The sequence below is a fragment of the Podarcis liolepis genome, assembly GCF_965112155.1.
Source record: "Podarcis liolepis genome assembly, chromosome: 8".
NCBI lineage: Eukaryota > Metazoa > Chordata > Lepidosauria > Squamata > Lacertidae > Podarcis > Podarcis liolepis.
In genome coordinates, this window is record NC_139560.1 from 43,700,730 (window position 1) to 43,717,024 (window position 16,295).

Consider the following 16,295-nt stretch of genomic DNA (forward strand, 5'->3'; position numbering starts at 1 on the left):
GCCCAGACCAAAACAAAACAAAACAAAACCCATAATGGACCTGCCCCCTAAAGCTCAGCAGATTAGGTGCCAGATGAGGCTGTTCTGCAGCTAGATCACTACCACAGAAAAGGTCCTAACTCCAGCTGCCCCCAAGTAACTTTTGAACCAACCAACCAGAGAAGGGTCTGCAGAGATTATTTTAACAAACCTGCAGTTCAAATGGAACCATCACCTTTCTTAGTGAGAAACCATTATCAACAGTGCTTTGCTTCTGAAGGAAGAGATCTCTTTTGCTATACGAGTAAGCATCCTGAAGCAGATGTGGCACCATGCAAAAGAAGAAGACCTCTTCCTCCTCCTCTCTTTTCTAACCACAGCGAACTGCAGAGCTTGATCATCTGTGCCAAAGCAAACAGAACAAGGATCGGATGAACTTTACAAACAAGTAGAGCAAGGACAGCATTATTTTACCACACAGCATTTCCTCAGTCTTGGGATGGGACATATAGGACTGACTGTGGCCAGTGCAGAATTCTACTTCCCATGTACTAAACAAACTCCCCTGTGATTTTTACATCAGTCATGAATTCCCCAATACTGTGGTGAGGAGAGCTGTATGCCTTTTCTCAGTTGGTGCCTGAGCCTGTCATGACCCTTGGTTTTCTGTCTCCTCTTCCAGTATAAAATAACATATACCGTATTTTTCGCCCTATAGGACACACTTTTTTCCCTCCAAAAATGAAGGGGAAACGTGTGTACGTCCTATGGGGCGAATGCAGGCTTTCGCTGAAGCCTGGAGAGCGAGAGGCGTCGGTGCGCACCGACTCCTCTCGCTCTCCAGGCTTCAGGAAGCTATCCGCAAGCCTCGCGCGCCCGGCGGGAGGTCCCACCGGGCGCGCAAGGCTTGGGGTGGCAGCCTGCAGCCCGAAGCAGGGGGCGAGCTGCGGAGCCCGCCCCCTGCTTCGGGCAGATGTCGGCAAGCCTCGCGCGCCCGGCGGGAGGTCCCGCCGGGCGCGCAAGGCTTGGGGTGGCAGCCTGTTCTGGGGGATGGGGTCGGGGGAAGCTCGGGCTTCCCCTGCGCCTGCCCCGCGCCTAGGGGGGGGGGAATAATTTTTTTTCTTTATTTCTCCCCCTCAAAAAAAGAACCTAGGTGCGTCCTATGGGGCGAAAAATACGGTAAAAACAATAACAAGTGAATTTCATTATTTTGTTAAGAATCTTCAGTAATGCTTCTTCATGTCCATGAAACATCACATACACACAATATAATAATAATAATAATAATAATTTTTTATTTATACCCCGCCCTCCCCAGCCAAGGCCGGGCTCAGAGCGGCTTACAAGCAATAATAAAAACAAGATGAGTGATTACAACTTAAAAACAAAAATAAAATACAACATTAAAATAATGGAACATTAAAATATTAAAATGAAGCCTCATTGCAGGAGAAGGAAAAGAAAAAAGAAAAAAGGGGGGGAGGGAATCAAATTGGCTCCAATCCAAAGGCCAGGCGGAACAACTCTGTCTTACAGGCCCTGCGGAAAGAAATCAGATCCTGATATGGATAATACATGTCAGATTCTTGCAAAAGCAATAAATTACTTCCCTGTTCCATTATAATATGATACACACCTTTGCTTGGCCTTTATTTTAAAGAAGGTACAATAGGATTGGGCTGTGCGTATCATATTGGCTTGTTGTGTTCAGCTATATAAACACTTCAGAAAAGTCTCCTCTTTCCCTGTAGTGCAGCTAATCATTATTTTTCTTTATATCCGCCACATATGTGTGTCTCAATTTGGACAATATTTGGAATGCTGTTGTTTTGTTTTCTTTAACAGAAACACAATGCCACAATTATCAGTTTGTGAACAAGGTCATTGCAATAGACAGCAACATTGACGTGTTCCCAGGGAATGTACTAACCGTGAACTTTTATCCACAGAGGGGAAAATGCAAAATATTCGTTAAAGGCAGGGATTCCCTTGAAGTATGTAACAAAAAGTGATGGATTATACTGCAATGAACAGGAGCACTTATTTTACTCAGTGTAATAGAAGTCCTTAGACATACGTTTGCAAATATTTATTTTACTCACTACTTTTGGGAAGATTTGGCAAATTGGCTAACTGATTACCGCTGTTACAGAAAGCATGCAGAGTCTTGTAATCTAAATGTTAATTTGCTCATAGAGTTTCATTCTCTTGTGTGCAAAGAGAAAGAAAAGAGAAAATACTTTCCTGATTCCAGTTGTTATAATTATGCTATGTTTTGTTTTTGTTTTCCTTAAATTGTTTTGGTTTGGTTTAAGTGGAGCTTTGTAGGTGGCCGAATAAGAACTTCAAAATTAGGCATTCTGTATAGCCTTGCCACATGCAGAAGAGAACCTTACAAATAAATAAAATCGAGCAGTCTGATAAATACTATAAAATGATGACATTCTGTATTTCAAACTGTGAAAACAGAAATGATAAATATTTAGGTATCCCAAAGATTCCTCTTTTCTCACTAACCACAATGAAACTAGTTGTTGTTTTTTAAATAGAGTCTCTAGCATAGCTTGAGCAGCAGTGGAGTAATTCAACAAGCATTAGACGAATACTCACATTTTAGTGGCATCTGAGTATAATCAGAGATAGAAGAATACATTTTAACTGCAGCATTATTTAAATCACTGAACATGTGGGGGAAATTTAGGATACAGAGAATGCCAAGACAGCCAGAATGGCAATTGTATAATTAAAGGTGGCGTTTCCCTTTTGTTAACTATCTAAGGCTGGTTGTGAGTTTAATCAGATATTTCCTGGTCCATGCTTTGGCTACTACAAAGCACTTTGATGTCTTGGCAGTTCATGTCAGAGGATCTAATATCTGCAAATATTAACTCCGTGCATTTTTCAGTCACATGGAGCAGGCGTTTTGGGCCAGCTCCAAATTCTGCTATGAACATGTGCTGCTGACAATGTTTTGTGAATTGGGGTAACATCATGCATTATTTTTGAACCTTGATTTCCAGTGACTTGTGTGGGAACATGAATTCCAGCAGTGCCTGAGTTGCTAAAGATGCCTCCAGTCTGGTGTAATGAATAAAAAGGCGATGCAGTTAATCAAGCCCTTTTGCAGGGTTTTGCATCAGGCTCTGCTGAATTATTGTTTTGTTGCTTGGCCCTTAAGCACAGATATTAATGGCAGGAAGGTCAGTAGAAAATTCCAGTCACAATCCCCATGCGAAGAAGAAGAAGAAGAGTTTGGATTTGATATCCCACTTTATCACTACCCTAAGGAGTCTCAAAGCGGCTAACATTCTCCTTTCCCTTCCTCCCTTACAACAAACACTCTGTGAGGTGAAGGGGGCTGAGAGACTTCAAAGAAGTGTGACTAGCCCAAGATCACCCAGCAGCAAGATCACCCGGTTCCCCAGATTACGAGTCTACCGCTCTTAACCACTACACCACACTGGCTCTAAAGTTGGCCTCTGTGATCCAAAATTTATTTTCACAATCGTCCTTAAGTTTGTTTACAGACATAATCCATTTTCAAATGATTTTGCTGTTTAATAATAATAAAAGAAGTGACTGAGTCAAGGTTCTCTGCATTTAGATGCTCATGTTAAGTCTCTCAGAAGCTATGAATGCCCAGGCAATTGAGTCAAATTGAATGCTGGTTTATTGCCTTAGTATTTCCTGGCAGTTAGAAGTATGCACAATAATTGTTTGTTTAGCACTCCCCCTCACCCAATCAAGTTAATACATTTGAAGGTACAATATACTCATTCACTGAGTAGATTGGCGAAGGAGTTACCCATTATGGAATGTAGCCTTAGCTCCGTAGTTCTAACTGCAGAAGCCATCCCACTCAGACTTCAAGCATAGTTGTTTAATTTTTAAAAAATTACTTTTATTTAAATTTTCCTGTGGTTTTAAAGAGGTAACAGTTCGCTGGCTTATGGTGAAAGCCTTCAAGGTTTCCAGAGGGGGTAGAAGTTGCAGTAAAACCAACCATAAATCTTTTATGGGCTTAAGCCCACTTTGTCGGATGCAAGGTGTAATTATGACCTTTCCCACGGAGTTGTCTTGGGTCTCTGAGCCACCTTTTATGTTTTCAAAAAAATAAGTTTCCTGTAAAAACCAACAATGGTGTGTTGCTCTTACTTCAGTTTCTGCAAACACTTCTATGGCTATCAATGCAAATGTTCTGGGGAAATGTTTTTATATGATTCCTCTTCTGATAATCTGCAAATGTGCCTGATTAATGCTGATGGCATTTCATTTTGAGTCATTTTATTTCTCTGTCTAAACATGTGTATGTGAAATCCAACTCTCCAAATAAGCCAGCTTTGCTCTCTGTTCATAGATCCGTGCCTATTATGTTTTTCCAAGATGCGATGGTGCCATGAATCCTCTTCAGCTAACTTGTAAAATGAATGCTAAATTCTGCTTTAATCAGCTATTCATCTTAGCAGCATTTGTCACAGAACCATCCCCCTTCTCAACAAACTGAACATGAAAGAGAGTAGGCTGAAAGCCTTAGCAATTGCACTCGGCCCTTTCTTTCTTTTGTCACCAATACAGTAGATTCTGGTGTCTCCTAGACAACAGCATCTAAAAGGCTTTCTAATTTCAATCTCTCATGGCTTTTCCTTCAGATTGTTGATGTCTCCTTATACAGGCAACCAGTAATCAACATTTGTCCAGATTTTTTTTTTAATGTAGGCAATTTATAGGGCCCTGCTGACTTTTTTCATCTATCTGGCTTGTATTCAAGGATGATACAAGAAAAAGAAGGTGTTTTATTCATTCCATCTCTTCTGCTTCTAATCAATTTTGTTTATAGTACTGCTTATTGCTCCATTTCAAATTTTCCAGTGCATATTTTCTTGGAAAATATTGGATATTTGAATTTTATAAAAAACAACAACTCTAAACTGTTTTTAGTAGACACATATTTCGCTTTCAGAATCACACAGTTTTCCTTCAGTGCAATCCTGTGTACGTTGCCTTAGAAGTAAACCCTACTGAGTTCAATGGGACTTACTCCAGAGTAAATCTGGATAGGATTGTGACTTTATTTATCTAGATGGGCAGCTCCTCCCTTGGAGTGTACTCATCAGGCAATGAGCCCCATTAAACTCAAAGGGGTCTCAGAGGGGACCTGCTTTTGAGTCAAGATGTATAAGATTGTGCTGTAAAAGTACTTTAAAACAGATAAGGCAACCTAATGAAATCTCTTAATTGTTTTTTGTTTTGTTTTTTTAGAAATACAGTGTTTGTAATTTTGGGGGTGGGTTGTTAGCCACCTTGAGTTTTAAAAGGGAAAGGCACTAAACATGAGAGGAATAAATGAAGAGATCTGCAGGGGTGGGAAGCAGAGAAGAATGGAAGGTTTGCAAATGGGATGTAGAGAGACTTCCAGTTGTTCAAGGAGAGGAGAGTGTCAAAGCTAATCAGAGAAAAAAGAGAAGTTTATGGAACTCTACTGAGAAGAAAGGAGCTACACAGAGGGGGGATAGGCATTTGAGAGATGGGGATGCAAGCCAGTGACAGGACAGAAAAACATTCTTTCTAAAGGCACATAGTATTTAGATATGGAAATAAGGTATGCTGTGGATGGGAAGGGAAAGAGGCTTTATGGAGAGTAGTGTTCAACTTCAGGACATTTGTAAGTGGCAGAGACTGAGGAGAATGTGCATCACGGCAAGGGTAGACAGAAGGTAGATTGAGAGCTTCTAGTAGAACTTTTTTTTTTTTTGCTCCTAATTGTTGTGACAATTGTGGCAACAAAAACTGACCACACACAAACCTCTGTTTTGCACCTGACTCCTGCTGATGGATCTTACTGTTCAAGATCCTACTGTTGAAGTAAAAAACTATGTTGGTTCTGCTATCTCAAAGTCTGCTCACCTGTGCTCTATGGAATACTGAGAAAACAAGGTTAGCGGATCATGAGTTATAAATAAACCATTAAGTTAAAACTATTTCAGTTCTTAAAAGTTACTCTGCCCCTCTGAGTAACTTGAGTCATACACGCCTGCAATGTAAGCAGATAAAAGTCCTTAAAGCACTTAGGATCTGTCAAGTCTTCAAGGGGAAGGAATTCCATGATAGCAAATGGATAAGAAAATGTTTCCTCATAAGATTGTGATAAGGGATGGGAAGAGGAGAGATCATCTTTCGCATACGTAGGAACCAAACCTTGTAGGATTTGACCTAGTGGAATGTGCATTAAACTCAGTTGGACTCTTATGATTTATAAGTGCTCATGTGTGGCTAGGTGCTTGTAAATTTAATGCTAGATCTTTTAAGATTTTTGAGATATTTCCTCCATTCTATACTACTCAAAAAAATAAAAATATCCCCAACTGAAGAAGGGTCGTTACACTCTTTTAATTTAGAATAAAGCCAAATATTTGTTGTTTGCTCTTCTGCTTTAATGTTTGTCAGCTGTAGGTGAAGTTGATAGCATTCTATTGTCCTCCTTTGCCTGCTTTTTAATCTTCATTCTGTGTTGCGTTTTTTTCCTGCCTTGCATATAATGTTTTTAAAAATGCACAAAACATTTTACACACTGGCTCATCCAAATGATTTGGTTGTGGTTGGAGGCAGCATACCTCTACATACTATTTGTTGGAAACTCTAGGTGCTCTTGTGTTCAAGTCTTGCTTGCAGGCTTCATGTAGGCATCTGGCTGGACCAAAGGATGCTGGACCAAATGGGCCACAGGCCTGATCCAGCAAAGCGCTTCTTATGTCCTTATGGAAATGTTGGTCTGGGGAAATAGTGGTCAAAATATACTGTGACTAACCTGCAAGTGGCTAATGTCAAAGCTGCTCTGTTTTGTGGTTGCTGTTTTGACAATGAGGGAATAAGGCTGTGCTAATATAAACTTACATTGACATCTTAAGATCAGCTCACTTCCTCTGATGTATCCTTGGCATGGGACATTGTAGGAACAAGAAATGCAGCAGATATAAAGTGTGGGAAAGAGCAGATGACCATAAAAGCAAATAAGTTGACGTCAATGCAGATAAAAACCCTCTCTAAATGTAATCAGCAGTGCATTCCTACTTTCTTAAACACTGGAACTTCCCTTAACTATAAATATAACCATGGGGCATGATTCTGACTAATCTCATACAGTGGTACCTTGGTTTAAGAACAGCTTAGTTTATGAACAACTTGGATTAAGAACGCTGCAAACCCGGAAGTAGGTGTTTTGGTTTGTGAACTTTGCCTTGGAAGCAGAACATGTTCCGCTTCCGGTTGAGTGTGTTCTACTTGTAAATTGAGTCCTCCGCTGCTATGAGAAAGCACGCCTTGGTTTAAGAACGGACTTCCGGAACAGATTAAGTTCGTAAACCAAGGCACCACTGTATGGTCATCTTCCTGTTCTTGCTAGGGTGGCACAGATGAGGGAATTTAGGTAAATGCAGCTTGTTATGCAGAGGTGAGAAAATCTGCATCTGCTAAAAGTCCTCCCAATACATCCTTCTGAAGAGTTCAAAACCCTTCTTTCTTTACTCCTGACTACTTAGATTGTCACTTGCTTTCTTTCGTAGTTAAAAAACGGAATAGTGGCACTGCCATTTCTGCTACACACCTTAGGTGAAAATGTCATGCACTTGTGGGTCCCAACCACTAGATGAATATCTGTGTCTTAGGAGTATTTTATTTTATTCATTAAATTTGTATTCCGCCCTATATCTGTATATCTGAAGGCGGTTCACAGACAGTACAGGGCCTCTCATTTGATAACTATGACTACTTGGCCCTGCCTAATATGATGTTCTCAGTTGCTTATTGGATATTATTCATTAAAGTTTCTTTTAAATGTAAAATCATGTGTTGTGGGTACTTTTGAATGGCATCTTCTGAAACTGATGATTGGAGCTTCTGGAGGATTGCAAGAACAATGTATAGCTCAAGTAATAAGATTCCTTTCCCCCCAAAAAAGTGCATTGTCGCTAAGTAGCTTTTAAAATAAATCCTGTTTCCCAGCTGGAAGATCCAGGGAACAAATGCATATTAAAATAGATACTGTGGACAATTTTAAGGGAGGCAGAACAAATACAACCAACTGATGTCGAAACATTCAGATAGAAACAATATACTGAAATTCTGTGGTCAGCATTGCCAATGCCCCCAGTCTGAAAAATATGGTGTTTCACGTGTACTAACAATGTGTTGCTGCATAGTGAAATATTACTCTGAAATCTGTTTATGCTCATTTAATTTAGCTGTGCCGTGGTACTGATCATCACTATGTGAAAATGTCATTCTTCTTTCTTGAAGTATCAGGGCTCCTGCTGACTTTCAGTTTTGCATGTGGATGAAAGGAATGTGTGCCTTTGAAAAGCTTTTTTTATTAGAATGTGCTAATGAAGCTTTAGGGCTCTCAACACTGGATAAGATAATCCATCATATTTGTGGGTGTGAGCATGACCATGCATATCTCTCACTACTTTTTGCATTTTATAAGGGTTGACTTCCTCCCCGCCTCCCTTTTGTAAGGGCTCCTAAGGCTTCTGCCAGTTAGACTCTAGACAGCTAACAGCAACTATGGGAGTGATACTGATAACGGAAACTCTGGTAAATGACATTTCAGGAACCGTGTTGTGTGCTCAGACTTCATATGAGCAAGAGGATTTCTAAAAAGATGTTTAGAGGAGATATTTTCATGCCTTCTACAAATAGTTCCAGCACATAGTAATTCCATCATATGCTTCCACCACACCAATACACTTGTACTAACCTCATTGATTTACATTGGTCCAGCAACACACAGTTACAGCTTGCCCAACATCTGCATGCTTATTTGAGAATCCCTGTGGCAGATAGATTCATCACAATATAGCAGCTCCATCCCAGGTATAGGAGCTCTACATGGACTTCCCATTTGCTGCTGTTCCCTTACTCCAGGGTAAGGAAAATGGGTACCAGAATCCTTTGTGTGTGCTAGAATGCACATGGTGCTGTGGATCAAGAATTTGTCTCCTAAAGCATTTATTTCCTATAAAAACCTGATGCAAAGAAGTCTTTTAATAGATCCATTTTTTTCACAGTCAAGAAGAGACTGAGGGGAAATAAAACAACACATATTTGGGTCAAGTAGTCTGATCTAGCAAACACATATTGCATGTACTTCTATTGCATGTACTAACAGGCTACAGTTAGTTGATTCTGTTTAGAACAAGCATTTCCATCAGCCTTTGCATAATTTCACACTAATAATGTGGCTGCCCTACATTAGCTGTTCAATTGCACAATAAATCACTTGTTTCATGTGTGTCCTCTGTTTCTGGTGGCTTACCAAATGTGTTATGCATCAAGTCCCCGCAGTTATGAAGACCTTGAGACTATCATTAGTTTTCATTTTCCTTCGTTGACACAGACACAATTTAGTCTTCTTCACAGAGATGTTGTTGCATGAGTGTAATAGGCTTTAACAGTTTATGACTTTTGATGTACTGTTTCTGTTTGAGATTAAGGCAACATTTTCATTTTGAAAGCTTCGGTATTTTTCCTCCTTCCCTTTTAAATGCACACATTTATTAGACACCTTTTCAGCCTTCAAAGATAACAGTGATTTGTGTTTTGCCTCTTTATATGTGTTAATTTCATAAGAATAGCTGTGTTGCAGATATTTGTGAGAAGCAAAGATGAAATAGACTCTCCAGGCCAGTACCGAAATGTTTGCCTTAGCATCATCATAATCACCATTGCTTATTTGTAGGCCACTTTTCCATGGTAAACCATGCTCAAAGCAGCTCAAAGCATTAGAAAAATGTGCATAATAAAACATAACATTCAAGTATAAGGCACCAATTACAAGGCATAGCAAATCTCAATAGTCATACAGATGTTAATAGGCTAATCAAAATATCTTATCTTAATAAATATACAATAAGATCAAACAATTAACTAATTCATAATAAGGCATATCCTACGAGAACACAATCCAAATAGCAGAAAAAATAATGCATTATCTTAAAAACTAAATGTTTTCCCCAGCAACCGCTAAACTAAAGCCCACCCTGATGGCTTCTAGGCATCTTGAGCAGCCTTTATAGCTGGAGTCAGTCAGCTGCACTGTGATGTTTCACTTGGAGAATAACTGTGATTCAAACATGAATTGCATTTACAATAATAACTTGACAATAATGACAAAATCAGTCTTTAGTGTTGTTACTTTGTAATTGGTATTTAATGTAGTTCCACTTAAGGGCATTCCAATTTTAAAACATTACTCTTCATATTTTTTAAACTTACTTTGAAGCTGCCTTATAAATATTCCGGGTATGTGCGCTCTTAAATCTAACATTGTTTCATACAGATAGGCTCAAATGCCGTTCCTTTGGAGGAATAAAATATGTGACTGCATAAAAAATCAGGTAGAAGTGAGGGAGTTTCCCAGTACTTCCCATTATATGTCTTAATATTGTATCTGTGGTAAATGAAAAATAAAACTGTTTGAATGGAGATACACTAAGTAGGTAATCCAAAATTCTCCTCTGCCAGTTTGTCTAGCTACTCCAAAGAGGAATACACCTAGAAATGTTACTGCCCTTAGCATCCTGAGATGAATGATTTGCTCTTAGTTAAAAGGCAAAAAGCAAGCATTAAACAGCTTGCTGCTCCAGATGTTTTGCTACCCTAGATAGTTACCTGCCTCAGCCTGGCCCTGCAGCAGGTTGGATTGCTTTTGAGTCATTTGTATTTCCCACATTGATTGCTGTTCCCAGTACTTTGCATTGTCACTGATAAATACATTTTGAGTATCCCCCCCCCCCAGTATTAAATCAAGAAATCAGATACTTTAAAGAAAATATTTTTCTGTAATCTAGTGTAATGACTGTAATTGTCTATGCTAAGTAGTAAAAAAAAACCTTCTCTGGACACTAAGTGTCCCATTTTCATGAAATTGGGAAGTGGCAGCGATAGCAATAGCAAATATTAAACTCAATATACAACTACTGTTTACAGCTTTTATCAAAACACACAAACAGAATGCCTTGAATTTGTTGCAATACAATATTATTGTTACTATAACTTTTCAGAAATAGTGTTGAATATTTGTAACTTGTGCAAACAGCTGCTTCTAGGAGAGTTACTGCGCCTAATGTGTTTAATTTGTTGGAAGCCTCTCAGAGTGGCTGGGGCAACCCAGTCAGATGGACAGCATATAAATAAAGTATTATTATTATTATTATTATTATTATTATTTACACTCCGCACTAAGTCAAACCTTGGCTCAGTGCAAACATGGGGTCTCCTGGAGAGGAGCTTACAGCCACCTTGGGCTTTCACCAGTCATTCTAGCTGCTGTACTGAACTAAGCCAAGGCTTGACTTCAAATGTTGTCCAAACCTTGGCTCACTCTCCAGAATAATAATAATAATAATAATAATAATAATAATAATAATAATAATAAATTTTATTTATACCCCACCCTCCCCAGCCAAGACCAGTCTCAGTGCGGCTAACACCCGATATAAAAACAATTGATTGAAATACAACTTAAAAACAAGATTAAAATACACCATTAAAATACAGCCTCATTTCAGTGGAAACTCAAATAAAAAACTTGGGGGGGGGGGGGGTTTGAAAACGTCAAGTCTTCACCAAGGCTAACTATCCAGACTGGTTCTACATGGGCCAGGGAAGTCCCCAGTTCCATCACAGAAGGAGAAAGGAAAAAAGAAAGAGGGGGAGAGAATCAAATTGATTCCAAGCAGAAGGCCAGGCGAAACAACTCCTGTCTTACAGGCCCTGCAGAAAGAAATCAGATCATGCAGGGCCCTGGTCTCATGAGACAGAGTGTTCCACCAGGCTGGAGCCAGTGTTGAAAAGGCCCTGACTAGCCATGGAGCTGTAACTAAGGTATGTTTTTGGTCACCATTTGCAGCTAGTCTGCAGACAGTGTAACCATGAGCCTGGGTTCAGATGATAAACCTTTCTGTATCTCTTCATACAGATGCAGCAGAAGAGAACCAGGGAAGAGCAAAGCCACTGTGAACTCCTCTCCAGAAGCTTGTACATTCACACTAAGCCAAATTTTGACTTAGAGCAGTAGTTCCCTTTTGATGGTCTGCAGACACCAGGGGTTCCATGAAACCCACACAAGGGGTCTGTGGCACCATTCACATAACAAAAACCATCATAGAAATGTCAAATTTTTCAGAAGTAGGGGACCCATCACTTAGCTTTTGAAAAACGTAGTATGTAGGTAATTGGGAACCACTGCCTTTGACACTTGTGCAAATGCTGGGGAGAGTTCCAGTCCCTTTTCCAGCTACCTAAACAGTAATGTTACATTGCTGGAGTAGAGCATATGGATTGTGTTTGCTCAAGAATGGAATGGCTGCTTCTGCCCTCAAGTGGGTGTCTTGTTATATAGCTGTATGAGGCATGAATAATAATGGCCAAATAGAGTCACTGTGGAGCTTTATGAGAATTGCATCCTTTGGAGATGCAATTCCCCCAGGGGCGCCTAGTTGTTCCAGAAGTGCTTAGGGGTTTGGGGAGGGCTCTTGATGTTTTCTTCACTGGAGCAAGGCACAGTGCCCCCCTGTACATCAGCTGATGGGTGGCAGAAGCAAACCTTGCTCAAGGAGGGAGAAGTGGATTCCAGCCAATGTAAACTGCTTTTCCCTCCCAGCACAGCTCTTTGAAACAGCCCCGTTAGCCCATGGGCATAGCCAGAGGGGCAGAGGGCAGCTGCCTCCCTAAATCAAGGAAATAAATAAAAACACTCAACTAACTGATGTGGAGCAGTTTGCAAAGGGCTCAGTTTAGCTGCCAATGCCTGTTCCCTCTTGGGAGCACAGGTACGCAGCCAAAGCAGTCGGCCGCTCCCAAGTACGAGGCGAGGGGAAGCGAGAACTTTAGCCTTCTCCCTCATCCTCTCCCCCTTGCTTAGGGGAAAATTGGGGTGCTTGCTTTGGCTGCACATGTTTTCAAATAGCAGTGGTGAGAAAGGAGGGGGGGAGAGAGTTTAGTGGTGCGAAGGGAGATCAACTTATTGGGGGTGTGCATGTGAGGGAGAGAGCTTGCTGCTGAGAACTCTTTTACATGCCCAAATATGTATAGTTTTGCTGGAATATGGAGTCCTGAAGTTGGGTCTTCTGAGCACCTTGCAGGAAGCAGCATGCTTCTAAAAAGAAGAGGACAACCTGTCACATTTCGCCCATGAGGCAGATCCTCATAAGGATCTGGCCAGTGGAGCAAAAAAGCTTCCCCACCCCTCTTGTAAAGTGCATGATGGTTGCATGTTAAAAAAAAAAATTCTACTTTCCTCGGAAAAGCAAATTCTTGTTAATGAAATGACTAAGTGTTGGCTTATCAAAACACCTATGCATATATATTAGACAGCCGAGTCACCGTGCTTTCTAAGGGGGAAAAACATCCACTGTTGGCAAACCAACCATTTTATTTTCAATAGCCAGTCTTCAAACACAGCTAATTTTAGATCAGCTATGTACTTTAGATAAATTACGTTTTATTTCTGCTGCTGCCCTTTGCTTTTTCAGTCCCACACTCAGTTGATGGATATGCTTTTTTTCAGGCTGCAGCTTACTTGTATTTTCCATGTTGTCTTGTTTTGTTGCCCATATAGCGTATGTTTATGACAACTGTGTGATGAATTATTGTATGCAGGTACAGTGGTACCCCGCAAGACGAATGCCTCGCAAGACGGAAAACCCGCAAGACGAAAGGGTTTTCTGTTTTGGAGGCGCTTCGCAAGACGAATTTCCCTATGGGCTTGCTTCGCAAGAAGAAAGCCCATAGGGAAATCTCCGGGGACCTCTTTTAAATGCTGGTGGTGGGGAGCAAAGCCTTTCCCCCCCTCCGGCCTTCAGAAGAGATCCAGGAAGGCCGGCGGGGGCCGAAAGGCTTTGCTCCCCACCGCCAGCATTTTAAAAGCAGTCCGGGATAGCAGGGAAGCGCTTCCCGCTATCGCGGACGGGTTTTGAAGGCAGGCGAGGGGTAGCAAAGACTTTCGCCCCCGCCCGCCTTCAGAAGAGGTCCTGGACCTCTTCTGAAGGCGGGCGGGGGGTGAAAGTCTTTGCTCCCCCCTGCCTGCCTTCCCGGGAGAGCGGAGAAAGGCAGCGCGTTTCTCTGCTGTCCCGGACGGCTTTTGAAGGCAGGCGGGGGGGGCAAAGACTTTCGCCCCCCGCCCGCCTTCAGAAGAGGTCCAGGACCTCTTCTGAAGGCGGGCAGGGGGCGAAAGTCTTTGCTCCCCCCTGTCTGCCTTCCCGGGAGAGTGGAGAAAGGCAGCGCGTTTCTCCGCTGTCCCGGACGGCTTTTGAAGGCAGGCGGGGGGGGGCAAAGACTTTCGCCCCCCGCCCGCCTTCAGAAGAGGTCCAGGACCTCCTCTGAAGGCGGGCGGGGGGCGAAAGTCTTTGCTCCCCCCTGCCTGCCTTCCCAGGGGCTTTTACATCGCCCCGGACAGCGGAGAAGTCCTCCGCTGTCCCGGGGTTTTTTAAAATGCTGGGGGTGGGAAGAAAAGCCCTTGTCCCCCCCCCCAGCCTTCAGAAGAGGTCGGGGGACAGACTGTCCCCGGACCTGGTCTGAAGGCGGTTTCCATAGGAACGCATTAATTGATTTTCAATGCATTCCTATGGGAAACCGTGCATCGCAAGACGAAAAACTCGCAAGAAGAAAAAACTTGCGGAACGAATTAATTTCGTCTTGCGAGGCACCACTGTATTGCCTTGCACCACCATAAGACATTTCCTGCTGGGTTTCATGTGAATGTATGAATAATTAAATCCTCTTTCATTTAACGGAAGATAAGTAGATATAAAATACTTAGTATTTGTGTGCTGATATTGGATGAAGGCTGTTATTGCATTTTGGCTGTGGTGTTTCAATAAGTTCTTCACACAAGGTGTGAAGGTAAAGGTAAAGGGACCCCTGACCATTAGGTCCAGTCATGACTGACTCTGGGGTTGCGGCGCTCATCTCGCTTTATTGGCCTAGGGAGCCGGCGTACAGCTTCCGGGTCATGTGGCCAGCATGACTAAGCCACTTCTGGCGAACCAGAGCAGTGCACAGAAACACCATTTACCTTCCCGCCGGAGTGGTACCTGTTTATCTACTTGTACTTTGAAGTGCTTTCAAACTGCTAGGTGGGGAGGAGCAGGGACCGAGCAACGGGAGCGCACCCCATCGTGGGGATTCGAACCGCCGACCTTCTGATCGTCAAGTCCTAGGCTCTGTGGTTTAACCCACAGCGCCACCCGCATCCCTTAGTCTGGCTCATAGCAAGCATCAAAGCTGCATTAGAAAGCAGGAAGAATAGCCCCCCTCCCTCCTCAGCTTGTCCTCCTCCCCACAGAGTAGTATTCAACTAAGTTTTATTCAGAAGAAACCTATTGAAATTTATGGACATAACTTGGTCATATTCATTATTTCAATAGGTCTGTACTATTGAGTGGAATAGCACACATTATATTTACATGTATGTAGGTTCATTCTACACCTTACACTGCTGCATACTGGGATGGGAAGAGCTGAGATTGGTGCATTGCCAATGCCCTGAGCACTAGGAGGAGAGAGGAGAATCTAGCTATCAGTGGTACTAGTGGACGGCATGGTGGGCTGCACCACTCCCCTGACCTCCTTCCAGTTGAGTCATTGCTATATATTGGGAGGCAGGGGTGCCAACTTGAATAAGTTTTTTTTTTGGGGGGGGGAGACTCAGGTAAGCCCCAGCCTTCATAATCAATCACAAGATGTGGTGCACACATACCATTTGAATGGTAATGCCCATCAACGCCATTGGGGTGGCTGAAGGGTGAGGTTGTGTGGCTTCTTATAGCAGGTTTGCACCACACAACCTCGCCACCGCCTCGCTCTCTTCCTCCCAGTATAGGAGCCAATTCCTGGGGGCCAAGGTCCCTTTGGTCACCCCAATAAAGTTGATGGGCATTCTATTAGTATTCCATTAATGAGGTTAACAGTTACACATTGATCTTGCAAGGAAGCTAAGCAGATTTAAATGTCTCCATTGATAGACCTAACATTGTTCTTGGCTAGCCAGCTAAGTTAAAAATGAGGAAATGAAGGAAAAAGGAAAATAAAAAGCAGAAATGCCTTGGTAATATATCTCAATTGATCTATATGTATTTTCTTTGCCTTTAAATAGTTTGTGCTATTTTGAATTGTCCTCACACTGGCAAACCATTATTATTATCTTATTTATTTAGAGCATTTGTTCCCAGCTCTTCAGCAAAAAAAGGCTCCCATAGCAGCTTACATAAAATCAATTAAAAAGAAGGCAATTCAGACTTACAATCCAAAAACCCCCCACA

At 41.9% G+C, this 16,295-nt stretch overlaps 1 protein-coding gene and 1 long non-coding RNA gene across 5 annotated transcripts in view; one reads left to right on the top strand and one right to left on the bottom strand.

The window, feature by feature from the left end:
• Positions 1–16,295, top strand: part of CDH2 (cadherin 2) — a 125,604-nt gene that overhangs the window by 59,111 nt on the left and 50,198 nt on the right. The gene's annotated exons all lie outside the window — the stretch shown is intronic.
• Positions 6,287–10,765, bottom strand: LOC310713753. The gene is made up of 2 exons (XR_014529449.1): positions 8,051–10,765; positions 6,287–7,743 (listed from the first exon to the last, which is right to left on the bottom strand). It is a non-coding gene; the product is annotated as an uncharacterized lncRNA (long non-coding RNA).